The sequence below is a fragment of the Ovis canadensis genome, chromosome X (assembly GCF_042477335.2).
Source record: "Ovis canadensis isolate MfBH-ARS-UI-01 breed Bighorn chromosome X, ARS-UI_OviCan_v2, whole genome shotgun sequence".
Classification (NCBI taxonomy): Eukaryota; Metazoa; Chordata; class Mammalia; order Artiodactyla; family Bovidae; genus Ovis; species Ovis canadensis.
Genome location: NC_091727.1, coordinates 18,326,820 through 18,354,554, shown reverse-complemented (window position 1 = coordinate 18,354,554; position 27,735 = coordinate 18,326,820). Strand labels below are relative to the sequence as shown.

General features: G+C 43.0%; 1 protein-coding gene and 1 pseudogene across 8 annotated transcripts in view; both read left to right on the top strand.

The window, feature by feature from the left end:
• The first annotated feature begins 3,513 nt into the window (after nucleotides 1-3,513).
• Nucleotides 3,514-3,890, top strand: LOC138930483 (large ribosomal subunit protein eL31-like; annotated as a pseudogene).
• A 9,781-nt stretch (nucleotides 3,891-13,671) lies between these two features.
• The window catches only part of ADGRG2 (adhesion G protein-coupled receptor G2), a 134,721-nt gene continuing 120,657 nt past the window's right edge, over nucleotides 13,672-27,735 (top strand). For 4 of the 8 annotated variants that reach the window (XM_070289853.1, XM_070289854.1, XM_070289856.1 and 1 more), the window contains exon 1: nucleotides 13,780-14,098. The gene's annotated coding sequence lies outside the window, so the exon portion shown is untranslated. Of the gene's footprint in view, nucleotides 14,099-21,740; nucleotides 21,817-27,735 lie in introns of all 8 variants that reach the window. The other 4 variants (XM_070289852.1, XM_070289850.1, XM_070289857.1 and 1 more) reach the window with 4 other exon arrangements.

The window sequence follows — 27,735 nt, the reverse complement described above, 5'->3', positions numbered from 1 at the left end:
TTTTATGGTGATGGGGTTAGTTTCCGGGTGGTCTTAGACCAATCATTCTAATTCAGAGTCTTTCCTGGTGGCGCATGCATCGCTCAGCCAAGATGGATGCTAGCGAGAGGGATTCTGGGAAGTGGACGGACACGCAGTGTCTCCTTTAGATCTTTCCCGAACTCTTCCGGTTGGTGGTGGCTTATTAGTTCCATATTCCTTATCAGGATCTCCTGTCATAAAACAACTCATGCAAATGGTTACTATGGTACCTGGCCAGGGTGGGCAGTTTCAATCAGTGTGCTTCCCCTAACATAAAGACAAGAAATATCCTTAACTTTCATAAGCAGATACCAAAAAAAATCTGCCTTTGTAAGGGAGGGAAATGGAGTGATTAAGGTTGTAGCTGGTGGTCTTTGTTTCCTTTTTCATATAGGTGTCAATCAAGGCTCCCACCCTCATAGACGTGGGTATTAACAGCCAATATCAACTGTCGTATGTTGAACCAAGATTGCAAGTAGCAGCATTCTTAGATCTTTATGCTTCAACCAAGGTCTTTCAGTGTTCTGAAATAGAACAGAAGGCTTATGTCAGGAAGGAAAGCATAGGTTTTCTTTTCCTCCCACAGAACATCAAGGTCTTTGTATCTGTGTCTGAGTTTTCTCTTGATTGAGCCTGAAGAATATGGAAGAAATGGGTCTGTGTCAGAAAATTCATGGTCACAAAAATATTTAACAATCTTCTAGGCAAAAACCAGTAAGTAAAAATAAATGTTAAAAGAATCAGAAAATAGTCTTATAAAATGAGACTGATTTGGTGAAGTCTCAGGTGGCCAATGCTATATTCAATGAGCTTGGGGTTTAGGATTGTGTTGATTTATGAATTTGTTTGGTAATATGGTGAAATGTAAGTCCAGAAAACATGGAATTTTTTAAAAAATCACAATGTCATTGGGTTCTTTGGTTGTTTAACTTCACTTGCATAAAATCACCTCAAAGTTTAGGTACAGCATTTGAAACAAAATTTTAAAAAACTAAACTAATAATTTTTTTGTTCTCTCAATAAACTCTGCTTTAAAATAGAATATACCAAACATGATAGTTTTAAAGACCAGTCCTAATTTTGTGACATTTTTACTTTTCTAAACTGAGAAAGAACTGTATGGCTGTCAAGGGCACTGAAGATAGGCAATGGAGAAATATTTTCAATTTAATTTACAAAAAAATAATCCCAAACTTCATTATTGGGTTTTCTCCACTTATAACTAAAACATTTGTATTTTACATCATTAATAATGAGTAACTTTGGGAATAAATGTTTATTTTGGTTAAAAAATGATACAAAGACGAAAATATTAATGAGAGGGTCCAGAAAAAATTTGAGAGGCAGGGATGGAAATAGAATAATTTATCTTGAGAATTATCAGTATAAATATTAGTAACGACTAATGCTGAACCTTTACTGTGTGCCTGATAGTCTACTAAATCCTCAACGCCAGTGCTTCTCAAATTGTAACATGAATAAGAATCATTTGGTGCTCAGTCGCTCAGTCATTTCTGGCTCTTTGAGACCCCATGTAGCCTGCCAGGCTCCCCTGTGCATGAGATTTCCTAAGCAAGAATACTGGAGTAGGTTTGTAACTGAGTCCAAGCTCGCTCTGCTTACCACACAATAGGCCAATCAATCTGAGAGACAAGGTCTTGAGGCAAGGAAGAGACTTTAATCGGGGAGCCAACTGAGCAAGAAGGTGGCAGGCTAGCACCACAAAATTACCATCTTACTGGGGTCTGGATACCAGGTTCTTTTATAGATCAGAGAGAAAGAAGCAATGAGGAACTAAAGTCAAATGGTAGAATAGAGAGGGAGATGCAGTGGGGAAGTGAAGTGAAGGGTCTTCAGTATTGCAAAACATCTCCAAGGGAATGGCCAGCCTTCAGAAGGGGTGTGTTAATCTCTTCTATTCACAGGTGGGCAGGGACAAATTATCTCTACATGAGCAGAATGAAGGCATTTTAGTTTATAGTCAAGTAGAGGGACAGGGTCCAGGCAAGCCACTGAGTATGATTATAATAACAAAAGCAAGTCAAAGAAACAGTTTCCAGGATGGAGTCAGAATTGGCTTCCTCCTTCAACAGGTTGCCATTTCCTACTTCAAGGAATCTTCCCGACCCTGGGATTGAACCTTCCTCTCTTGCTTAAAGGCAGATTCTTTACCACTGGGGCACCTGAGAAGCCCATAAGAATCATGTAGAATCATTTGGGGATCTTTAAAATGCAGATTTTATTTCAGTTGGTCTGGGGGTGGGAAACCTGAGATTTAGCATTTCTAAGCACCCAAGTAATGCAGAAACCACTGTTTAGGTCTGTGAACTAAACTTTGGTTAGCAAATGTTAGTTGGATCCTGTCATTGAATTCTCATAACTCAGTGTACTATTAATGTCTCCATTTTGCAAATAGAAAAACTGAGTCCTAGGGAGATTAAGTGATTTGCCCAAATAGTGAGGTTGGCATTCTGGCTCTAACTCTACATTTTAAAATTAGAATCATCTAGCCAGTAGTTCTCAGCTCTGGCTGTACATTTGCTCGCTCACTCAGTCACTCATCATGTCCAACTCTTTGTGATCCCGTGGACTGCAGCATGCCAGGCTTCCCAGGCTTTATTAAAATAATAAAATATTAAAATAAAAATTTTTAATAAAATAAAATATTGTTTAAAAATTTGGCCCCATCGCATGTGGGGTCCTAGTTCTCTAAGCGGGGATAGAACCTGCACCCCTTACATTGGGCCAGCAGAGTCTTAACCACTGGACTGCCAGGGAAGTCCCCTAAAGAGCTTTAAAAATACACGTGGCTCCACCATTTAAATCAGATTCTCTAAGGATGGTGCTAAGCGTCAGTATTTATTTCAATCTCCTTGGTGATTGTAATGGGCAGTCAAGTCTGAGTAGTTTTGATCTGAATCAACCCCCTTTTAGAAATAAGGAAATTGAGCCTCCCTGCCTCCAAAGCAGTCAGTGTTTATAGCAAAGAAACCAAGACCCCCCGATTCAGTCAATATCCTGAAAGGAAGCCACTGTAATACAGGCTGGGGTTGGGAGGGGGAGATGTTTATCTTTGTTGAAAAAAAAAACACCTTAATTTAAACTTTATTAAACTTTCAACTAACAAAAGCCTACAGGGTACTCACTCTAAGACACTAAAGATAATCTAAATTAAAGTAATTTACTTTATTTTGAGGAAAAAGTGTACTTGACTGTGTTTCCAGAGACAAAGCAGGATCAGAATAAGCCTCAAAAAGCCAAAAGAATGTAAGGGTTAGTGGAAATGCTGGGTCTTAGCATAATTCCTCTAGTGTCTACTGGAAGAAACTTTAACAAAGAAAAAAACAACAAACTGTACTTTGGTTGGGTAAAATTATGTGAATATCTCAAGAAATTTCACACCTATCCTCAGTGTGCATAAGATCACCAATTTTGAAGATTTCTAGGTTCACTAAGGAAAGATTACACTCTTTCCAACCCAGGCCCGGCAGAATGGCTCCCACAAAGAAGGGCAGCAAGAAGAAGGGCCGATCTGCCATCGACAAGGTGGTAAACAGAGAATACACTATCAACGTTCACAAGCACATCTATAGAGTGAGTTCAAGAAGCGTGCCCCTTAGGCACTCAAAGAAATCCAGAAATTTGTCATCAAGGTGATGGGAACCCCAGGTATACGCATTGACACCAGGCTCAGTAAAGCCATCTGGGTCAAAAGAATAAGGAATGTCCCATACCATATCCGTGTGCGGTTGTCCAGAAAACCTAAAGAAGATGAAGATTCACCAAACAAGCTCTACACATTGGTTACCTATGTACCTGTTGCCACTTTCAAAAATCTACAGACAATTAATGTGGATGAGAACTACTGATTCTCCAATAAAGTTATAGACCCTCCAAAAAAAAAAAAGTTTACACTATTCACGAAATGATTTATCCACTCATTCAACAAATATTTGTTAAGCACCTGCTATGTACCAGACACTAGATCCTGAAAATATAGCAGTGAACAGGATAAAGATGTTACAATCTGAGAAGGGTCCTGCCCATTGTAATGCTCTAGCCCTTCACTTCAAGGGAAGGCACGTGACTTAGGCTTAACCAATCGTAATACTCTATTCCCCTCAGCATGTGATGGTCCAAGCTGGGCCAGTGAGAGTCTGTCCCTGAGATTATTGTACACAGAACCAGGAGGCAGCAGTTATATTTCTTCTCCGGGATTGCTGTCTGGGCTAACAGAAGCTAGATTGTCTACAATCCTGTCTCATGCAACTCAGCATGAAGAAGCCCTGTGAAAAGGGAGTGGATTGGGACCAATTGCTGAGACAGAGATCTGATGATAAAGCTTGAATTCCTGTATCCAGAATCCATTCCACGTCTGTCCTTCCCGGTGTGCACTGATAGATTCCCTTCCTTACTTAACCCAGTTTGAGTCAAGTTTCTGTCACTTGCACCCGCAAGAGCTCCGACTCAGACTTACAGACTTATTGAATGAACAAGCAAAAGGAACCTCTGAATTCTTCTAGTTACAGGGGCTTTCAAGTGTGATTCCTATACCAGCAGCCTTGGCCTCACCTGGAAACTTGTGAGAGTCACCAACCCTGGAATCCTATCCTAAACTTGCTGAATCAGTAAGTCTGGAGAAAGGGCCCAGCCATCAGTTTTAACAAGCGCTCTGGATGATGTCAATCCACACTCAAGTTTGAGAAACTGTTTTAATATAGCCCTTTCCATGTATGTGGAACTAGAAACCCAGAAAGTTTGGTGACTTGCTGAAGTTCACAAAACTAGTTAGAAGGTGCTTTAGATCCTCTCACTAATTTGGGGGCTGTGGGCTTTGAGAAAGGAGGGCCGCTTGGAGTTTTGAGGGAAGTAACACATGGATTGGCAAATAGAAGGGGAAAAAATATTTTGGGTCAAATAATACAGTATGGTTGGAAACACTTGCTGTGTGTTTCCACAGGAGTTTAGAGAATATTTTATTCATCTTGGCTCCCCAGCTGAGCCAACAACAATGTGTTAAAGCTCCATAGCCAGTGGCAGGAATCCAGGAGAGTCCTTTTTATGTGCCAGCAAAGAGGAATTTCTTAGAAAAGCTACAGAAATTACGCTACTATCACATTTCGTTTGGTGGAGTGAAGGAATAAAGAGGATGAAACCAAAAGCAGGGGATTTCAGTTATTCCTAACAGTCCCACCTCTCTACTTGGGAGAAAGGGATTTTATTGTTGTTCTTGCCAGGGCAAAAGTTCCCCGGAGGGAAACTGGGCACCTAACCTGGTGACTTGGAGAATAGCTTGCGTTTTTTGAACTTTTTTTTTCAGGTGGAAGGAGAGAGCAACAGTGTTCCAGAGTGTCCCTGGAAACTCTATTTAGGAGCCTGCTTTCCGATGATTTGCCCAGCCTGCCCTGGGGACGTGGTCCATCCAGAGGCAAACCGAAGAGAAGAAAAGCCCTGGCACCAACATTTATGAAGCTTTCATTAGTTTGTCCTTCTCCTCCTCTTAAGTGTACAGATAGGAGGGAGCAGAGCAAAGGATCAAGGGAAGTTTCCAGCACTACTGGTTTTACAGAGTATAAGCTTTTAAGAGGCCATGTACACTTTTCCTTTAGTGTATCTACTCAGGTAAGGCCAATGCCCTCCAGGAAGTTACCTGATAGAAAAACAAAAGCATCCCCTTCTCTTATATGAATATATGATTCACACATTCATTCACTCATCAAATACTTATTAACTATCAACTAGGTCGCAGGGACAGGTCTAGCTAGGCACTGGGGACATAGCAGTAATAAAAATAGTAAAAACAACAATAAAAACAACTTTGCCCTTATGGGATGTGGGGAGATAGATAGTAAACAAAACAAGCAAGTAACATAAGTTGGAAGGAGTGCTGTGGGCTAGTCTGAGGAGCCAGTGGGACCACTCACAACAGAAGTACACGGGCATCTGTCAGAACACTACTGCAGTATGTAGCTATGAGGGAGTGAAGGCCTGAACCAGGGAAAAGAGGGTGTAGTGCCTGTGCGTTCAGAGTGGGGTTTAAGAACCAAGAGTAGCCTCTCAGGTCTCACTCCATACCTACTAAAACAGAATCTGCATTTTAAGAAGATCTGTAAGTGAGGCACATTAAAGTTTGAGGAGCATTGGTTTGGCAGACACCAGCTGATTGTCTACCTTCAACCCATTCTTCTCTTCTAGTCTTTTTCAGGCATTCATCCTTCCCCCAAGCAGCTCATATGACTCAGGGTACACTGATCTATCCCCAGCTGCAGAGTCAATCTGATGAGTCTATCCAGTGGTGCTCTTAAGTGTAGTTCTCAGGCTAACAATATCAGCATCATTTGGGAGCTTGTTAGAAATGTACAGTCAGAAAAGGAAATTCTCAAGACCCCTGCCCTCTGCCTCCCCAAGACTACTGAATCAGAAACTCAGGGGTTGGGAACCTTGCAGTTTGTATTTTAATAAGCCTGTCTGCTGATTGTGATGCAGGCTTATGTCTGAGAACTACCTGTCCTCACTAGTCATGTTAATCACATTTTCCTTAATAGTTACTGGGTCCTGAATCCAGGCTTAAGCCAATCAGTGTCTGGCATTCTCCTGGCAGCTGAACTTGTCCAGTCATGTGACTGAAGTTGGCCCAAATCAGACTGAAGAGAAGGCTTTTGAAGCCATAGTTGAAGGAAGTTTTTTTCCTTCCCTAACCTTACTTCCAGGACCCTGCTCCTTCCCTTATTCCTTTGGATACACAAGCGAGGTTGCCTTCTTTGCAGGTGATTGCCAGCATACAACCATAAGGGAAACTAGGCTGAGGACAGAACTGAAATGATAATAGTGAAAAGGAGCCAGAACCCTCGCACTGTGCCTATTCCCAGAAATAACACATTTTCTTATGATTTAAGCCCGTTGGATTTGTGGTTTCTTGTACTTATAGCCAAAAATGTCATAACTACAAAGAAGTTATGAGACCAAGGAAGTATGGGGCCAGTGGGCATACCAAAAATATTCTAGGATGATGAAGGATGTATTTAGTTAACAGGCATTTTTTTCCACCAAGTTCTCAAACACTAGACCCAGCTAGAATGACTTACAACTCAGGAAAAGCAACTTAGGACAAATAAAATGGAACATGACTTCATGCAGTGGGTTCCCAAGTGGTGAACTGACAAAAAAATACACAAATAATCTTTTTTAAAAGAGAGGGGAACTTAAGACATCTTAGGTGAAATGAAAAAAGTGAAGTAATACACAAGGTGAGCCTGGAATATATTGTGTTTCCAGAAAGTAAAAGAGTTCTCGAAAAAGAATGGGACACAGGAACCAACCTGAAAGAGCTCTCAATAACTGAAGCCAAGACACTTTGATAACAAAGTAAATAATGATAGCTTTGAATTATAAAGCAAAGACTAATAATTACCTGTGAGCTCATAGTGATATAAATAAGTAATTGAATAAAGAAATGGGAGAGAAGATACAACTCTTACCTATAGAAGAGTTCCAATGAATTAATGTAGACGGAATGAATGAGAGAAATGAAAAACACAGTTAGAACACCACAGTTATCATTGTTGCCAGTGTGATCCGCTGCTAAAATGAATGGAAGAACGTTTGAGGAGAAGCAGGGTATTTGTTTACTCTCAAACGATCTTCCCCAAGGGAGACAATGAACGTATAAGACAAACAAGGGTGCCCTAGGGCTATATCTGTTCAGAGTTTTCCCCTGAAATACGCTCTGTGGTTTCAGAGACAGGTAAACTGAGAGATTCAGTTTAAAACTGCATGTCCAGGAATTCATGGGTTCCTCTAAGAAATAAGAAGGGCCATTGCTGTTCAGAAACCTTCAGTTAGGACTGAGCTGGGTGTGGCCTGGCTCAGAGTGTTGTCCCCTGTGTCCTACTGAAGAACTTAATGGGCTTGTCTTCCTCACGACTCCCCATCTCTGCCCCAACCCCAAGGTCCTGGGATTGCTCCCTTTGGGAAAGGTGGTGGTGAGTTGCACAAGCTAATGCCAGTGGGCAGATCTACTGGGATGCATTTAGTTTTCTCTGGATTCTCTGGTTGGTTTTCTGTGTTGGCACGGGCCCATGCTCAGTCCCTCCCAAATTGGAGCACATTCTCTGAAAGGGCTGGGTTCACCATCCACATCTTGGTGGAGGTCAAAGTCTGGTTTCATTTTTCATTCAACTGCCATTTGTAACTTTCAATGAACAGAATGACACCATGTCCAACTGTCTTCCTTCAGTATTTAAATAAGAGAGAGGGTTTTTTTTTTTGCCTCCCATGAGAGTGTGTGATTTCCTTGTCTCTTGCATTGTGCAACAGGCTCATCACCATTACAACTAGAGCCATGTTCTGGAGAAAAAAATTTTCCTGAATCACACAGTGACCTCACTCACATCAGCAGTGACTGGTTTCTCACCTAAATCCACCAAAGCCTGCACCACAAATGATGAGATCACATCACCAGAGACTTCTCTGGTCTGAAGGTGAGTGCCTGGAGGGCTGGGATCACCTCTTGCTCATCTTCATCTGCCCAGAGTCCAGCACATAGTAGGTGGGATAGTCATCAGTGCATGAAGTATGATGACCTACCTCCCCACTTCCTAGGTCCTTGTAGGGCTGCATTTCCCAGCTCTCTCTGCCTGGGCACCACTATGGGAATGGTGCCAGTTGGTGAGTTGGGAGGAGAAGTGCTGCAGATCACTTCTGGGCTGGAGCATTGAAATGCTTGTGGTCTAGAACTTTCTTTTCCTTCTAACTCAGCAACTTGCCTTGTTTGAGAAGGTGGTTACTCAGTCAGCCTGGATCCCTGAGTGACTGCAGGAAGTAGAGCTCCTTGTTCCAACCTATAATGACAATGTAGTATAAGACATAAACCTTTGTTCCATTGTGCGTGCTGTCTGCTAAGTCACCTCAGTCGTGTCCAGCTCTTTGAGATGCTATGGACCGCAGCCCACCAGGCTCCTCCATCCATGGGATTCTCTAGGCAAGAATACTGGAGTGGGTTGCCATGCCCCCTCCAGGGGATCTTCTGGACCCAGGGATTGAACCTGGGTATCTTATATCTTCTGCATTGGCAAGCAGGTTCTTTACCACTAGAGCCACCTGGGCCATAGAGACTTTGAGAGTGCAGCATCCCTCAGCTGGTAAAGAATCTGCCTGCAATGCAGGAGACCTGGGTTTGATCGCTGGGTTGGGAAGGTCCCCTAGAGAAGGGAACTGCTACCCACTCCAGTATTCTGGCCTGGAGAATTCCATGGACTCTATAGTCCACGAGGTCGCAGAGCTGGACATGACTGAGCAACTTTAACTTAATCACACACTGCAGCATCACCTAGGCTATCCTCACCGATACTGTAGGCATTAAAAATAAAACAAATGTTTGTTGTAGGAATGAATGACTTAAACCAGAAGGGACTTCTGAGCAGTGGTAGCTCCAGAATTTCTAGGGAAATTCAGAACTTGGTAAGCTGATTACAATTTTGTGGGAAGCGGGAACCATGTTGACTAAGGGACTTTTTCATTTATGTAGTACACTCTTTTTGTTAGATGCCTTTTATTTGGAGTGTTGGAATGTTGATGTAGATTGTGGAGGCCTAAAACACCCCATGCCAACTCTTAGCACTACCACTAGAGCTTAGATTGATCTTGTCACCCCCTATGTATATTTTATAAATGGGGAAACTGCAGTCTAAGTGACTGCCCCAGTTAGTTTGTGGCAAAACTGGCTGGCCCCAAACCCTTCATTTCCTGATTGTCAGATAAACATTTCCTGATTGTCTATCTGATGCATTTGCCATCTCAACAGTCCACCTTTCATATTCAGACATTAAGATTACAGGAACTGGAGAATAACACTGCCTGACTCCATTCCTGGCTCTACCACATCGTAGCTGGGCATCTCAAGAGAAGCTACTTAATCTCTGTGTGCCTCAGTTTCCTCAGGTGCAACCCACAGTGGGTTGGCATGAGGGTTTAGTAACAAAGTATAAAGTATGTAAAAACTGAGTAAGTATGTTCATCAGCCTAGTTCCTCTTCCCACTGTTGTGACTTGCACCCATGTTCTCGTTGTGCTCATTTCCCCTGGGAAATAATGAATCTGTTTGAGGCCACCGTGTGGTGTATCTTTAAACTATTTGGCCACAGGTAAAGTTGCATTTCAAGTTCTGAGGAAAGAGCTGGGCCCTGAGCACGGGCGAGCTGCCCTCCTCTGCCACCTCCCTTTGCTGCCTACTCTGGGCCCACCAGTGGGAGGGAGCAACAAGACGAGGACTTATGCCTTCCCCACAAGGTCGCTGCCATGTTTCCTGAGCAACTGAGGTCTGGGAATCAAGCTGTATCACTGGGGAATTCCCTGGCAGTCCAGTGGTTGAGACTTCACCTTCCAATACAGAGGGTGTGGGTTCTATCTCTGGTAGGGAGCTAGGATCCCACATGCCTTGAGGCCAAAAACCAAAAGAGAAATGGAATGTTTCCTGCCACATCGGTGAACAAAGGATGTTATAGTCATCAGCAATTGCAGCCACCATGGAAGGTGAGCTGGTGAGCCCTGAGGGAACTCAGGAAGGAAAAGAATATCTGCCATCTAGCAGCCATCAAACTGCTGTCGCTCCCTAAAATGAGCCCTGAGGAAACTCAGGATGTGAAGAAAAAACAAAACAGGAAACTGGCCCCAGATAGCTGAGGTGCATATCAAAGGAATGATGTCATTGAGCCCAGACTCTTGCATCTTCCCATACACAGAAAAGCACTAAATTCCTTGACTTGGAATATCTGGTTTTCTTTAATTCACAAAAAACTTTTGATGTTCAGGTTATCTGGCCTTCGGTTGCCAAACTTCTATATAACCTGGCCCTTCACCTCATCTCCTTGGAGCAGTTCTCTCAGGGTTACTTGAGATGCTGCCTCCTGGGCTTAAGTCCTAAAAATTTCCGCTGAATAAAGCGTAACTCTCAACTTTTAGGTTGCATATATTTTTTCAGTCAACAAACACAAAACAGAAACAATATAGTAACAAATTCAAGAAAGACTTTAAAAATGGTCCACATCACAAAAGAAAATTCTTTTAAAAAATGCTTTAAAAAACAAAAACAAAAAAGCTCTATCACTAGTTCAAAGACCCTGTGGGGCAGGAGCCAAAACTGCCCACTCTCCAGTTGCTGGGACATCAGCCCATGGGTTGTAGATGAAGATTTAACCACAAATCTGGGGCTCCCACAGCCTGTCTTCATGTTACCAGACAGTGCTAGCATGGGAAGCATGTGACCAGGGCCCTCTCTCCCGGAAAAGGCAGAGAGCCTCATGGCTGAGGGCTGGGACCCCTCTTCAACCCCAGCCTCTTTCCTCTTCTGTTGGTCTTGATGGCAGAGTTAAGTTGATCTGACAGTGTTTGTCAAGGAGAATGAAAGTTTGCCTGGAAGTGCATCAAAATAGGAATTTTAAATTTTAGACTAAGCAGTATCTCATTTGTGTATTTTAGATATATTTTCCTCAAAATGACTGTTTTTTTCAAGAGCTAGGTTGTTTAAAGGAAAAGCATACTTATTTTGGAGAAGGCAATTACAACCCACTCTAGTACTCTTGCCTGGAAAATCCCATGGACGGAGGAGCCTGGTAGGCTGCAGTCCATGGGGTCTCAAAGAGTTGGACACCACTGAGCGACTTCACTTTCACTTTTCACTTTCATGCATTGGGGAAGGAAATGGCAACCCACTCCAATGTTCTTGCCTGAAGAATCCCAGGGACAGGGGAGCCTGGTGGGCTGCCCTCTGTGGGGTCGCACAGAGTCAGACACGACTGAAGCGACTTAGCAGCAGCAGCAGCATACTGATTTTGGTATTGCTCTTTAGAATTTCAAGCAACTTTTACTATGAGCTCTACATATTTTAACTTTTTATTGAAGTAAAACATACATAGGGAAAAGTATACATATCATAGGTGAACAGCACAAAGAATTTTCACAAACTTAACAGATCCATGTAAGTGGCACCCAGATCAAGAAACATTGCCTGTACCCCATAAATCCTCTGTATCATCCTTGTAACTCCTTCCAGTCATCAACTCCCCAGTGACCACCATCCTGACTTCTAACCTCATATATTGTCTTTGCTTGTTGTATACTTTGTATAAACGGAACCCCATAGTATGTATGCTTTTGTGTCTGGTTTCCTTTGCTCAGTATTGTTTCCGAGGTCTGGCTACGCTCAGTGTAGCAGTGGCTTATGCATTCTCTGTCTGGTATTCCATTTTGAGAGGATACCACTGCAATATTTTCAATCTATTCTACTGCTGATGGGCATTTGGGTAGTTTCCAGTCTGAGGCTATTACAAATACATGGCTATGGACATTCTTGTTCCTATCCTCTGGTAGACATATGCACTAGCTTCTGTTGAGTATATACCTAGAGGAGGAATTGGGACATTGGGTAGTTGTGTGCTCATTTTTAATTGATTCTGCCAAATAGCAGTGTATGAGATTTCTGGTGGTTCTACACAATATGAAGTCTATATTCTCTAACATATGTTAAGTGTTAATGCAAATGTGAACAATTTAACCCTTTAGAATAGCATTCAATCTGTTTATTAAGAATACTATTTTCTTCCTAATCATAATTCTGCTTCCAACTTGTTATGTTACCTGGATGAGCTTCCTGTCACCCACTCCCCCTTAATCCAACCAGTCAAAAGTCTCTCTGAAAACACTTTCCATTCATTTATCCAGCTAGAATGTTATTAGTGTTAATAAATTGGTGTTTGCAAAACAAAATCAATCCCTCCTGCAATGTGGTGTATATATCTCATGGGTGTTGTGTTTAATATGACAGTTAGGCACGAGTGTGCTCTGCAGATCTGCACTTTTAAAACATCCTCTCCAAAGCTCTGAATGCAATTCTGAATTTTGGTGGTAAAGAAAAATGGAATATTCTCCTGTAGGTTTTAGCAGAAGAGAATGCGTGTATTTAAAGTGGTAAAATATCTTGCAAATATTGGAGTTAGTTGACTGCAAAGAGGAAGGCTGGAGAGGGTAGTGTGGGGGAGGGTGTAAAAGGGGCCAGAGGGCGTTCAGTGCCTCCTCTCTACAACCAATCTTATTGTAGGACCGAACTAAGTCCCTCTAGGCCTATTTTATCATCCAGTAACTGGAGAAGGAAATGGAAACCCACTCCAGTGTTCTTGCCTGGAGAATCCCAGGGACGGGGGAGCCTGGTGGGCTGCCGTCTATGGGGTCACCCAGAGTCGGGCACGACTGAAGCGACTTAGCAGTAGCAGCAGCAGCAACACTGGTTAGGTGGTGTGTAAATCCTGTCCAGATCTACTTTTTTATTCTAGACTGTGCAGAGGTAGGAGATGCTGACAGAAAAGGTAGGGAGGACCAGGGACAACTCACTTAATATTCCACCCCATCCTCCCCCAGCAGCCATTGCGCTGGGGATCCCAGTTCCTAGGTATCTGGTGTATCAGGTAACCATGGGACTGAATTCATTCTCAGGACCTTTTCTTTTACCGACTTCTCCAAGTCCCCCTCCAAGAGGTCTGACCCCTGCATCAGAAATATTGTGGCAGAGGGGCGACCTTGGGTTTCCCACCCATCACACTGCACGGTGCTGAAAGTGGTGGGACAAGCATTGGAGTACCAGGGCGACCCCTAAAGGTGAGCGGCTGGGCGTGGAGTCTGGGGTCCCCGAGGAGCACGCCGAACCGGATGCGGGGCGTCGGAGGAGCAAGCGGTCCAGGAAGTCCGGAAGCGTCGCGGGGGCCTCCGCAGGGTGGGGTGGGCCGGTGGGCCGCCCCGCCCCGCCCCCATCTGAGCTCCACGCCGGGCTTCGGCCGCCGGGCGGTTCACTCACACCCTTCTTCCTCCGCGCCCCGCCCGCTCCCCACCTCCGCGCCTAGCCTCGTCGCCGCCGAACGCCGGACGCGCCACGCCGCGTTAGGCAGCTGAAGAGCGGGCGGGCGAGCCGTCCGCAGCGGCGGGGGCGGTACCCAGCCGGCGGGCGGGAGTAGGAGGGACGCGGCCCGAGGGAAGGGGAAAAAGGAGGGCTGGAGAGCGCCAGCGGCGAGGCCGTCGGCGAGGACCGGCAGGTAAGCGCGCCGCGCCGGGATGGGTCTGTCCCCGCGGGTTCCTGCGACCCGGCCGGGGAACTGGCGACGTGCGCGGGCGGCTGGGGCGTAGCGCCGGGACGTAGAGTGCGACGGGACGGCGGGACGAACGCTCCCTCCGCGCGACGAGGCTCGGCGGAGCTGGGGCCCGGGGCCGCCCTGAAAGGCGGAGGCCGAGGGCCGAGCTCCGGGGGCCGGCACCCCGACAGTGAGAGAGCGCGCGCCGCGAGGAAGGGGCTCCGGCGACGCGTTCTGTGAGGGAGAGGGGTGTGTGTGTCCTGAAGCTTAAAACGGACTCCAGCTCTCCCCCACCCCCCTCCGCGAAAAGGAGCCACGAGCCGTGTTTGCACGCGGTCTTCGAGAGCCGACTGGCGGGGACTCAGTTTGCCGCGCCGCTCAGTGGGTGCGGCGGAGCCCGAGGAGCGCGGACGCGCCCCGGGCCCCGGACGGCTGGGCGCTGCCGCGTCAGACTGCACTCAGAGCAGGTGGCTGCGGGCGCGGCGCGATGGAACGGCAGCCAAGAGCCTGAGGGTGAGGATGGGCTGGAGGCCTCGGCTGAGCGCTTTTCGACAGCGACTTGCCGCGTCCAGGCTCCGGAGCGTTTCAGGTGAGAAGGAGCGCTGACGGACTTCCTGAGAGCCAAATGAGGCAGGCGGCAGAGGTTTTCCATGGCTGCTTCGACAGTGACTCTTCTTTGTGTGTACTGTTCCCATACGAATTCCCTGGGGACCTTGTTAAACTACAGATTCTGATTCAGTAGGTCCGGCCGGGGTGGGGCCCGACCGTCTGCACTTGTGACAGACTCCCAGATGGCTGCTGCAGCTCCGTGGACCACATGACAGGCCTCGCAGAAGTACTTTTTGTCCAACAGACTGAAAACCTTAGGAACATTGGGAGAGGAGATCCTAAGGCTTTACAATCCCACCTCCTTCCCAGATACTCAAATTTCAAAATTTCCTACTCATTTAGTAGCAAAACACCTTACTCTTCTTACTGGGTTACTAGTCAGGTATATTTTCTGATAGAGCTGGCTTCATTGACATGCAGCCTGTATTTGGTTTAATGTTCTGCGGCCGCTTGTCGAAATTCTGAATAATTTTTGAACAAGGGGCTTTGCATTTTTATTTTGCAATTGGCCCTATAAATTATGTAGCTGATCCTAGTAATAGTCACCGTAGGCAGAAAAAGCACCCCGTTTCTTTGATTGGGTTGGGAGCTGGTGGGTGATGGAGAGTGAAGGTTTATTAAATAAATACTAGCTAGATGTTGCAGTTCCTTCCATCTCTTAACTTCTCTTTAGCTATTTTAAGAGGTAAGCTTATGTGTATAATCTCAGTTACACGTGGTATGCCAGTATTTTTAAATTAATAATTTATCAAGAGCTTCATTATTAATACAATTAAGTTTAATTTTGTAATAGTTTATGGGTTGAGCGACAAAAGTGTATGCCATTTCCAAAGGATTTGGGGGGTTTCTGTTTAGTGTCCCGAAGTTTTGCTTAGTTAAGATCTAAAGTGAGCTGGACACTGCTTAGTTGGCTGCTTTTTCAGCTCAAGTGCAAAGCTGAAAAACAAAAAGTGGCCACATTTTGAAGCTGCTCAGGGGTTATTGCTTTACAGGGCCTCATTGCGATGCCAGCCCCTATCGGATTCCCTCTGCTTTTATCATTCCCACATCCTGGCAAGGTGACTTTCAGTAAAAGGGGGATAGAGCAGATTTTGCTGTTGAAAAACAGTGAAGAAGTGCAGGACCAGCATCAGTGTTTTCTCTGTGAATAATCCTTACCCCAAACCCACAGATTTCAGATGAGTGTGCTTTTCTAGAAAAAAAAAAAAAAAGGTTGGTGACACAGAAAAGAAACAAAGAAGGAACTTTAATTATGGATATGATTTTGTTAAGCAAAAGGAGGAAAAAGTCTGAGAAATGGCATTTCATTGGTGGGTTTGGCAGGCAAAGGAGAGAGCTGCTGTGTTTCTGGTACCAGGAGCAGCCTTTCAGAAATGGCAAAGTGAGTTTGCTCAGGTGTTAGAGCTAGTGAAAAAGCTGCTCTTCTGTGGCTTACGTGGTCATTCTGGGTGCTCCCGTGTGACTTTGGTGTGCCTGAGGCTGGCTGGCGACTCAGAGAGGGGGTACATAACAGTGATATTCCTAGCGTTATCATCGCTCACATGAAACCGACTTAACACATTTTTCCATTTCGCTGCCTGAGAGTGCCAAGTTACTTCAGATACACGCTACAAACTGGGAAGAGCACCATTACTTCAAAAAGAAAGAGAGGGGTGGGGTGAGGGGAAAAATGCATATCTGGTAGTATAGTTCTGAAGATACAAAGGAGAGATTCTGCCTTTAGTAAAAAACCTGGGAGCTGATTTTTTTGCCTCACTGAGAAATTCTCTACCCTAAGATAGAGAAAAACAATTTTTCTTTTAAAATGTTTATGGTTTTAAAAATACATGGGTGTTTATTTTTTTTTAATTTTTTTTTTAATTTTAATATCTTTAATTCTTACATGCGTTCCCAAACATGAACCCCCCTCCCACCTCCCTCCCCATAACATCTCTCTGGGTCATCCCCATACACCAGCCCCAAGCATGCTGCATCCTGCGTCAGACATAGACTGGCGATTCAATTCTTACATGATAGTATACATGTTAGAATGCCATTCTCCCAAATCATCCCACCCTCTCCCTCTCCCTCTGAGTCCAAAGGTCCGTTATACACATCTGTGTCTCTTTCCCTGTCTTGCATACAGGGTCGTCATTGGAAGATGGCAATACATGGGTCTTTAATCCACATGGAAATTATTTCAGGGGCATGGTATGAGGTAGGAGATGTTGGATGTTAAGAAATGGGCTAAACATTTGGGAAAAATTATCATAAATTCCCTTAATCAAATAAAAGTCTGTGGACACTCTGTTCCATTTAAAAATCTACTTAATTAATTCTTGAGCTGATTCCATGCTTTAAAAATTGAAGTGCAGTTTATTTACAATAACATTCACCCTTTTTAGTATATAGTTCTATAAGCTTTGACAAATACATGTACTCATGTAACCACCACCATGGTCAAGATCTAGAAGTCCATCACTGCCCCAAAATTCCTTATGGACCCTTTGTAGTCAATCCCTCCCACCACTCGCAGCTCCTGGCAACCACTGGTTTGTTTTCTGTCCCTATAAATTTGTCTTGTCCAGAATGTCCTGTGAATGGCTTCATACACGATGTAGCCTTCTGAGCCTGATTTTTTTCACATAGCATATGAGATTCACTCATGTTGTGTGAGTCACTAATTTGTTCCTTTTTATTGCTGAGTAATATTCCATAGTTTGTCCATTTACCAGCTTTTGGTGATTATGAGTAGGGCCAATATAAACATTCACATACAGCTTTCTGTGTGAATGTAAATTTTCAGTTCATTCCAGTAAATAACCCAGAAGTAGGATTGCTGTATTGTGTGGTAAATTTAACTTGATAAGAAACTGCTGAACTTTTCTTAAATGGCTACTCCATTGCCCACTCCCACCAGTGTGGGTGAGGTCCCACTGCTTGGCATCTTTGATAGTGCTTGGTATTGTCAGCTTATTTTATTCCAGCAGGTTTATGATGGCATCTCTGTGGTTTTAGTTTACACTTCCCTGATAACTAATGATGTTGAGCATCTTTTCATGTGCTTTTTGATCATTTGTGTATCTTTTACGAAATGTCTGTTTTTTAATTGTATTGTGTGTTGTCTTACTGAATCATAAAAGTTCTCCATACATCTGCACACACGTTCTCCGTCAGATACATGTATTGCAAACATTTGCTTTTAGTCTGTGGCTTGCCATTTCATTTTCTTTATTTTTTTAAAAAAAGTTGTGGTAGGAACACAACATGAAATTTACCCTCTTAAATTTTGAAGTGTACAGTACAGTCTCGTGAACTGTAGGCATGATGTTGTACAGCAGATAGCTGGAACATTTTCCTCTTGCATGACTGAAACTTTATACTGTCCGAACAGTAATTCCCCATTTCCCCTTCCTCTAGCCCCTGGTGACCACCATTCTACTCTCTGTGAGTTTGACTGTTTTAGTTGATTCATACCTCATAATACGTGGAATTAATGACTTTTCTTTTGAAGAGCAAGCATTGTAAATTTCGATAAAGTCTACTTTATCAGGATTTTTCCTTCTATGAATACCACTTTCAGTAACCTGTCATAAATTGTCTTCCTCCTGTTTAGCAAGATTTTCTCTTATGCTGCCTTCTGGGTATTTTGTAATTTTACCTTTTATATGTAGGTTTTTTTACTTCATTTTCAGTTAATTTTTGTATGAGTCAAGGTTCACTCTTTTCCATATAGATAGCCAGTTGTTGCAATACCATTTGTTGAAAAGACTATACTTTTCCCTCATTGTATTTCCTTGACCTTTTTGTCAGAAATGAATTTTTGAATTTTGAACTCTATTCTGTTCCATAGATTTGTACATCTGTTCTTATGCCAGTACCGCACTGTGAGGTACTACACATTCTTGTTAGGTGAATTCCTAGATTGTTTTGTGTGTAATTTGTATTGCTTTTAGAAATCGTATCCTTCTTTCTCCATTTCATTTTATTATGACTGTACTATTGTATGGGCTTCCCAGGTGGCAGAGTTGTAAAGAACCTGCCTGCCAGTGCAAGAGACACAAGAGTGGCAGGTTCAATCCCTGGGTCAGGAATATCCCCCAGAGTAGGAAATGGCAACCCACTGCAGTATTCTTGCCTGGAAAATTCCATCGACAGAGAAGCCTGGCGGGCTCCTGTCCATGGGGTCACGAAGAGTTGAACACAACTGAGCGTGCATGCACACACAGAGTATTATATAGACAGACTTTTTAAATTTTTTGTAGGTCTAGCATAATCAAGTCATGTTACTAAACTTTCATTAATTCTCATAGTATTTCAGTCAGTTTTCTTCAATTTTAAAGGTAAATAAGCTATCTACAAATGGCAATGGTATCCCTCCTTGCCCCTGATATTTTTTCCTCCTCGTGTCTGCTCTCCTTAGTGGCTGGGCTGCCCTGTGGAGCAGGTGGAGGAAGAACATCTGACTCGGGTGGAAATGCTTCTTCTAGCTTACTGCTAGGTATTATGCTTGCTGTGGAATTTGGGCATTTGCCCTTACTAGTACCTTCTGGAGGTTTTCTTTGCATTTCATTTTTAGCTTCAAAATGTTAAAAAATTCATTTTAAAATCTCTTGTTCTGTTTGGATGATTTTTGGTTTCATGGAAAAGCCTAACAGTTTAGAGGTGAGTCAGTCTTGCCGGCTTTGGAGGGTCATATTTTGATTTCACTGGAGGAGCAGATAGTGTAGCAGAAGTCAATTTGTTTTTATTTAGACCAGGAAGAAACTACCTTTGGAGCTTTTTTATAATATTGTCATCTACAGGGAAGGGGCGGGGGATGCCAGCTATAGTGAGGAAAGGAGAGAGAATAAAGGAACAGTTTATATGTATAAATAGATGTTGTTGTTCAGTTGCTCAGTCTTTGCGACCCCATGGACTGCAGCGCACCAGGCTTCTCTGTCCTTCACCATCTCCCAGAGCTTGCTCAACCTCATGTCCATTGAGTCAGTGATGCCATCCAAACATCTTGTCCTCTGTTGTCCCCTTCTTCTCCTGCTTTCAGTCTTTCCCAGCACCAGGGTCTTTTCTAATGAGTTGGCTCTTCATATCAAGTGGCCAAAGCATTGGAGCTTCAGCATCAGTCCTTCCAGTGAATATTCAGGGTTGATTTCCTTTAGGATGGACTCGTTTGATCTCCTTGCAGTCCAAAAGATTCTCAAGAGTCTTCTGCAACACCGCAGTTCAAAAGCATCAATTCTTCAGCGCTCAGCCCTCTTTAAGGTCCAGCTCTCACATGCATACATGACTACTGGAAAAACCATAGCTTTGACTAGATGGACCTTTGTTGGCAAAGTAATGTCTCTTCTTTTTAATACACTGTCTGGGTTTGTCATAGCTTTTCTTCCAAGGAACAAGCGTCTTTTAATTTCATGGCTTCAGTCACCATCTGCAGTGATTTTGGAGCCCCCCAAAATAAAGTCTCTCAACTGTTTCCATTGTTTCCCCATCTATTTGCCATGAAGTGATGGCACCGGATGCCATGATCTTCGTTTTTTGAATGTTGAGTTTTAAGCCAGCTTTTTCACTCTCCTTTTTCACTTTCATCAAGAGACTCTTTAGTTCTTCTTTGCTTTCTGCCATAAGGGTGGTGTCATCTGCATATCTGAGGTTATTAATATTTCTCCCGGCAATCTTGATTCCAGCTTGTGCTTCATCCAGCCCAGCATTTCACTTGATGTACTATGCATGTAAGTTAAATAAGCAAGGTGACAATATACAGCCTTGACGTATTCCTTTCCCAGTTTTGAACCAGTTCATTGTTCCATGTCCAGTTCTAACTGTTGCTTCTTGACCTGCATACAGGTTTCTCAGGAGACATATAAGGTGGTCTGGTATTCCCATCTGTTTAAGAATTTCCACATTGTATGAATGAACAATGAACGAACAATAATTAGATATCTTATGTGTAAATAAGGTAGCTTTTGGTAATGGTTTTCAAACTTTTCTGCCCACCATTCACAGTGAGAAGTATAAATCTCAGCTCAGTATGAGCATATGTATATATAATGGAAACAATCTCAAGAAGTATTGTGCATTTTTCCTCTGTGAAGTGTATTCTGAAATTTTCAATTCTCTTCCATCTGTTGTACTTCATTTTAAAATGATGATCATTGCATTGATTTGACACTCTTTCATAAAACTGCTGTGTTACAAAACTGTTTGTTTAGTTTCTAAGTCCCCAAACTGCTGAACTGTGTCCAGGACAGATTCATTTTATATCAGATCCTGTTACGATGCTAAGTGAGTTCATTTTTAATACCCTGAGATGACGGTGCATGCTGAGTTGCTTTAGTTGTGTCCGACTGTGTGCGACCCCCCCATACTGTAGCCTGCCAGGCTCCTCTGTCCATGGGATTCTCCATGCAAGAATACTGGAGTGGGTTGCCATTTCCTTCTCCGGGGGATTTTCCCAACCCAAGGATCTTGAAGCCAGGTGTCCTGCATTGCAGGAAGCTTGTTTACCGTCTGAGCCACCAGGGAGATAATGGTAGCTACCCCAATTTTTCTCTCAAATTTATATGTAGCCTGTAACCCAGTCTCCCAGCGCCCACTCTGACCCCAGGGAATTACCAGTAAAGGCAGTCTTGTAAATCTACTGCTCAAATCCTCTACCATGCTTACACTAGACCCCTAGTCCCGAGTTCCTATATGACCTTTACCCCATTCTTCCCATACTTTTCCAGCTATGCCAGCCTTCTTGCTATTCATCACGTCAGCCAAGCATTTCCCTGCTTCCCAGCCTTAGCATTTGCGGTGCTGCCTGCCTGGAGCATCATTTCACCAAATAATCTCCTAACTTGTCCATCTGTTTCATTTGGGGCTTCTCTAACCCTCATTGTAAATCAGCATTCCTCACCTACCACTAGAAATGTCCACCCCCTTCATCCCACTTTTGTTTTCTTGTAACATTATTATCTGCAATTATACTATTTAGTTATTCATTCACTAATTCCATGTCTTTTTTTTCCCTTGCTAGAAAACAAGTTCCAAGAAGGCAGGGACTTTGTGGCTCTTGCTCAGGACCTAGAACAGTGGGACATAGTAGGTGCTCAGTAAGTATTTGTTGAATGGATGAATGAGTGCACCTAAAATCTAGAAGAAATCAAGCACTAATCTTAAGAGAAATTCAAAGCACTCTGCCTTTTTGTTCAGTTTTGGTGTGGAAATTTCTGTAGGTTAAACATAAGAGTGTATTTTATTTTTATTATTTTATTTTGGCTGCACTGAGTCTTTGTTGTGCCATGTGGACTTCTCTTGTGAAACACAGTCCCTAGATGATGCCGGCTCAGTAGTTGTGGCGAGCAGGCTTAATTGCCCCTCGACATGTGGGATCTTAGTTCCCTGACAAGGGAGCGAATCTACATCCCCTGCTTTGGAAGTTGGATTCTTAACCACTGGACCACCAGAGAAGTCACTTATTTAATTTATTTTTTATAGTATATTTTAATGTAAGTAGTTCATAAATCAACAGACATCTGGTGTCCACTACATTTCTCATCTGTGATAATAATAATCAGTCGTGTCTGACTCTTTGCGACTTCGTGGACTGTAGCCCTTCAGGCTCCTCTGTCCATGGGGATTCTCCAGGCAGGAATACTGGAGTGGGTTGCCGTTCGCTTCTCCAGGGTATAGTAATAACTAACAGCTAATATTTATTGGGCAGGTGGTGCTCTTACTGGTTTACCTTTTTTAACTCATTTAACACTCCCAAACTCTTGAGACAGGTACTATTTTTTATTTAAGTGTACAGATCAGTATTCACTGTTTTTTTTCCCCGCCATATTTATTAGAATGGTCTTTGCCTTCAGAAAGTTATAAACATGCCTTTAGCGTTTAAGATGTGCTGCTAAGTATCCCAAAGCTCTTCAGTCCTTTACGTAGCAAACACACCCATCCACCATCGAGGTGGGTACTATTAGCATTTCACAGATGAGGAAACTAAAGCACGCAGAGGTTAAGTTTGTTTGTGCTCTTTGCCCACAGTCATACAAATGATAAGTAGTAGATCTAGGGTTTGAACACAGACCATCTGATTTCAGAGGTGTGGGGTTTTTTCTTGATTGAAATATAGCTGATTTATAGTATATATTAGTTTCAGATGTATAACATACTGATTCAGTATTTTTTACAGATTATGTTCCATTAAATGTTAGTAAAAGATAGTGGCTCTAGTTCCTTGTGCTGTATGATACATCCTTGATGTTTATCTGTTTTACACATAGTAGTTTGTATCTTTTAATCCCATACCCCTACCTTGCCCCCCTTCCCTCTCCCCGGTTGTAACCACTAGTTTGTTTTCTATATCTGTGAGTCTTTCTGTTTTGCTGTATACATTCATTTGTATTATTTTTAAGATTCCACATATAAGTGACATCATACAGTATTTAGCTTTTTTCTCTGACTTACTTTACTGTCCATCAACAGATGAATGGATAAAGAAAATATGATATACACACACACACACAGAATATTACTCAGCCATAAAAAAGAATAAAATTCTGTCATTTTCAGCAGCATGCATGGACATAGAGCCTATGTTTTTAACCACAGTGCTCATAGCAATGAGGAGCATACACAATTTTTGATCTTTAAAAATATGTCATGTTTATGGCCTTTGTTCCTGTACCCAAGCAAGTGCTGGTGTGCCTGTGGCACAGAAAGCCAAACTTGACACTGGGTATTTGCAGCAAAGTCAGGGTTTGCTGTAGGGCACCAATCAAGGGAGTGGGAGACAAGCCTCAGATCCATTTCAACTTGATCTTTGAGTTAGGGGCTTTTTTAAATGGGGAAGAACAAAGAGGCTGGGATTAATCATCGTTTTGTGATGTTTCTATGATATTTCTTGATCCTAGCTTTGAGAGTCAGGATGTTTCTGGCTTACGATTCTCTGGCCAGGTCTGTTACTTCAGCTTACCTGGGAGAAACAACCTCAGTTTGCATATTAATGGTGATGTCTATAATAGCAACTTCAGTACATTAATGATGTTATTAATGACAGTAGTTTTAGTCGTCTAACTTTGGTTGATTAGTATTCAGTTAGCAAAGGATTGAGGTCAGAAGGGACAGGAAAGGGAATAAAGTTTTGGATGCATGCATGCTCAGTTGCTTCAGTCGTGTCTGACTGTGATGCTATGGACCATAATCCGCCAGGCTTTTCTGTCCATAGGGTTCTCCAGCAAGAATACTGGAGTGGGTTGCCATGCCCTCCACAGGATTTTCCCGACCCAGGGATCAAACCGGTGTCTCTTGTATCTCCTCCATTGGCAGGCAGGTTCTTTACCACTAGCGCCACTTGGGAACCCCAAAGTTTTGGATAGAGAGATTAATTATAAACTCAATAAGGGAACTCAGTAGAGGTTTCATTCCCATAGCATAAGTGGCTCTCAACCAGGGTCAATTCACCCCCTGCCCCGCCCCAGGGAAATGTCTGGACATTTTTGGTTGTCATGACTGGCAGAGGTAGTGGCGCTATTGGCATTTAGTGGGCAGAAACCAGAGATGTAGCTAAATACCCTGTAATGCACAGAAAATGACTCCCCACATCCCTTTCTCCTCACTGATAATTATCTGGCCCAAATATCCATCATGCTGAGGTTGAGAAACCTGGCCGTAGCACAGTAGCTCTGAAAGCTGACAGTCTATTTGAATGACTTGGGGAGTTTTTAGAATAAACACTGATGTCTAGATCCAGGTCCTGACCTAAGTAAATCACAAATGGATCTTCAGCATCACCTGGTGATCCTACCACGCTTGAGTAGTGGCTGTGTCTTTCCAATTTCCAAAACAGCTATTTTACCCTTCTTTTACTTTCTCTACTTCTCCTACTTCAGCTGCTGACTCTGTCTCTTTAGACAGAACCTTCCTAGTATTCTCACCACCCAGACTCCCAGCATGTGTACAGGCGCCCAGGTGAAACTGACTGAAATGCCCCACTGTTCCTGTGAAACTGACTGAAACATCCCCAGTGTGTCAAAGACTGGCTTCTTTGCTGGGCTCTGGACTTCTCATCCTCTTTGCCTTCTCAAGGACATGTTCTTTTTTTCCCCCCATTTAAAAAAAATGGAAACAATTTCAAACTTTACTAATAAATTGCAAACATAAAAATGGCACAGAGAACATCCATATACCCTTTAACCAGATTCTTCTGTCCTTAACATTTGACCCCCTTTGCTTCATCCTTTGCACTCTTCTTCATGCACATAATTTTTTTCCTGAACCATTTGAGGCTCTTATGTGCATCATGGCTTTTACTCCTAAGTACTTCAGTATGGATTTTCTAAGAATAAGAATATTCTCTTACATAATCACAGTAGTTGTCAACTTTAGGAAATCTGATATTGATACAATATTGTTTTTAATCTGCCATCTGTATTCCAGTTTTGAAAATAAACTTGCTAACATTTACAGCCTTTTTTCTTCTAGTACAGAATCTGATCTAGGGTTGTTCAGGCATTTAGTTGGCATGTTTCTTAGCCTCTTTTAATCTATAACATTTTCACAGCCTTTCTCTGTCTTTTATGACATTGGCATTGTGGGGGAGGAAAAATCATTTTTCCTTTACCCTTCTAGGTTCTTGGCTGAGACCTCCCTATAATGAAAAGACATTAATTGGAGAAAAACAAATGGTTTAATAACATGCATACGTGGGAGATACCCAGGAAAACTGAGAAACTGTGAAATGGACCAGGCCACCTTAAATGCCATCTCTAGCTAAAGATAAAAGATGTTGGCTTGGGGGAGGCCAATAAGACTAACAGGCAAAGCACAGTAAACAAGGATCATGTTGTAAGGGTCAGGTTGTTAGGCACATTGATAAAGAGTTTCTAGAGATTAGAATCATTTCTCTGTTATAGCAAGAAAGATGTCTGTTGTAAATGTAAATGTCTCTTACAAAAGGGTAAGTTATACCAGGTTTTCAGAGCTTCTCCTGTATCTGCTGTTTCTTAAAAATAATCAGCCTAAGGACTTTCCTGGTGGTGCAGTGGTTAAGAATCTGCCTTACAATGCAGGGAACCCATGTTTGATCGCTAGTCTGGGAACTAGGATCCCGCATGCCTAGGGGATACTGAGTATGCACACCTCAACTAGAGAGAAGTCTGTGTGCTGCAACAAAGACCCAATACAGCCCCCAGAAATAACAAATAATAATCAGCCTAAAATAATCAATATGCCAAGGAGGCATATTTTGGGCTGGCATATTCTGCTCCCGTTTAACATTTAGGATGAAAACAGACCACCTCCCTCTCCTTTTTATTTTATTTTAAAGTTTTTATTTATTTATTTTTAGTTTTGGCTGCGCTAGGTCTTTGTTGCTGCTTGGGCTTTTTCTCTCGTGGTGAGCTCAGGCTACTCTAGTTGCAGAGCGTGGGCTTCTTGTTGTGGTGGCTTCTCTTGTTGCAGATCATGGGTTCTAGGCACATGGGCTTTAGTAGTCGAGGCTTGCAGGCGCTAGAGTGCTGGTGCTCTATCTCTGTCTCTCTCTCTCTCTCTATATATATATATACACACCTCTTCAGATTCTTTTCTCCCATGCTGCTGCTAAGTCACTTCAGTCGTGTCCGACTCTGTGTGACCCCATAGACGGCAGCCCACCAGGCTCCCCCGTCCCTGGGATTCTCCAGGCAAGAACACTGGAGTGGGTTGCCATTTCCTCCTCCAATGCATGAAAGTGAAAAGTGAAAGGGAAGTCGCTCAGTCATGTCCTTTTCTCCCATAGGTTATTATAAAATATTGAGTATAGTTCCCTGTGTGATATAGTAGGTCCTTTTTGGTTATCTGCCATTTATTTACTTATTCATGTATTTATTATTAGTATGGACTCATAAATTCCTATTTTTTCAATACTCTGTGATTGATTACTTAAATTATTTTGGTCCTCCAGTTGTGAAGAACTTGACTTATACCATTTCCCTCTTTTTTTTTTTTTTTGGCTCTGTATCCCCTCCAGTTGCTCCCACATTTCTAGTTGCCTCTCAGAGGAACCTCTTAAAAAGCTGCATATAGTTTATTGCCCCACATTCTTCCCTTGTCTAGTCTAATCAGGGTCCTGTCTTGAGTGGGGCTCCTCTTGGCAGTCCTCAATGAACTCCATGTTGCCAAATTCATCAGTTGTCCCTTCTCTGGCTTATTGTGCTTGACTTTGCAGTAACATTTCCTCCTTTTTTGAACACTTTCTTCTTGTTGCTTCCATTACCCTACACTCTTGATTTTCCTACTCTTGCTGGTAACTTATTCTAAGCCTTCATTTCAGGCTCCTCCTCCTCTACTCAACCTACAAAGGTTGGTGTCCTTCCTGGGCACTAGGACTCTGTGCTCTCCTGATATGACCCATCCCGTCTGCAGCTTTCCATTCCATCTAGATGCCAGTACCCATGACCTTTCCCACACCTCAAGATTTACTAATTCACTTTAAAAAATGTTATTGTAGTTGATTTATAATATTGTATTAATTTCTGCTCTATAGGAAAGTGGCTTAATTATATGTATATATTATTTTTCATAATTTTTTCCATTATGGTTTATCACAGGATATTGAATAGAATTCTCTGTGCTATACAGTAGAAACAAATTCATTCTTTTAAAAGACTCGTTTGTACTCCCTGCCCTTCTGTCAAGCTTTATTGAGATATTATTGACAATATGAATTGTATATCAGGGTGTACAATTTGATGTTTTGGTTATGTGTATATTGTGAGGGGCTTCCCAAGTGGTGCCAGTGGTAAAGAATCTGCCTGCCAGTGCAGGAGATGTAGGAAACGCAGATTGGATCCCTAGGTTGGGAAGATCCTCTGGCATAGGAAATGGCAACCCACTCCAGTATTCTTAGCATGGACAGAGGAGCCTGGCGAGCTACAGTCCATGGGGCTGCAAAGAGTTGGACACGACTTAGCACAAACACACACATTGTGAACTGATCACCACGCTCAAGCTAACTAATGTATCCGTCACCTCACAGTTAAGTCTCTGTGTGT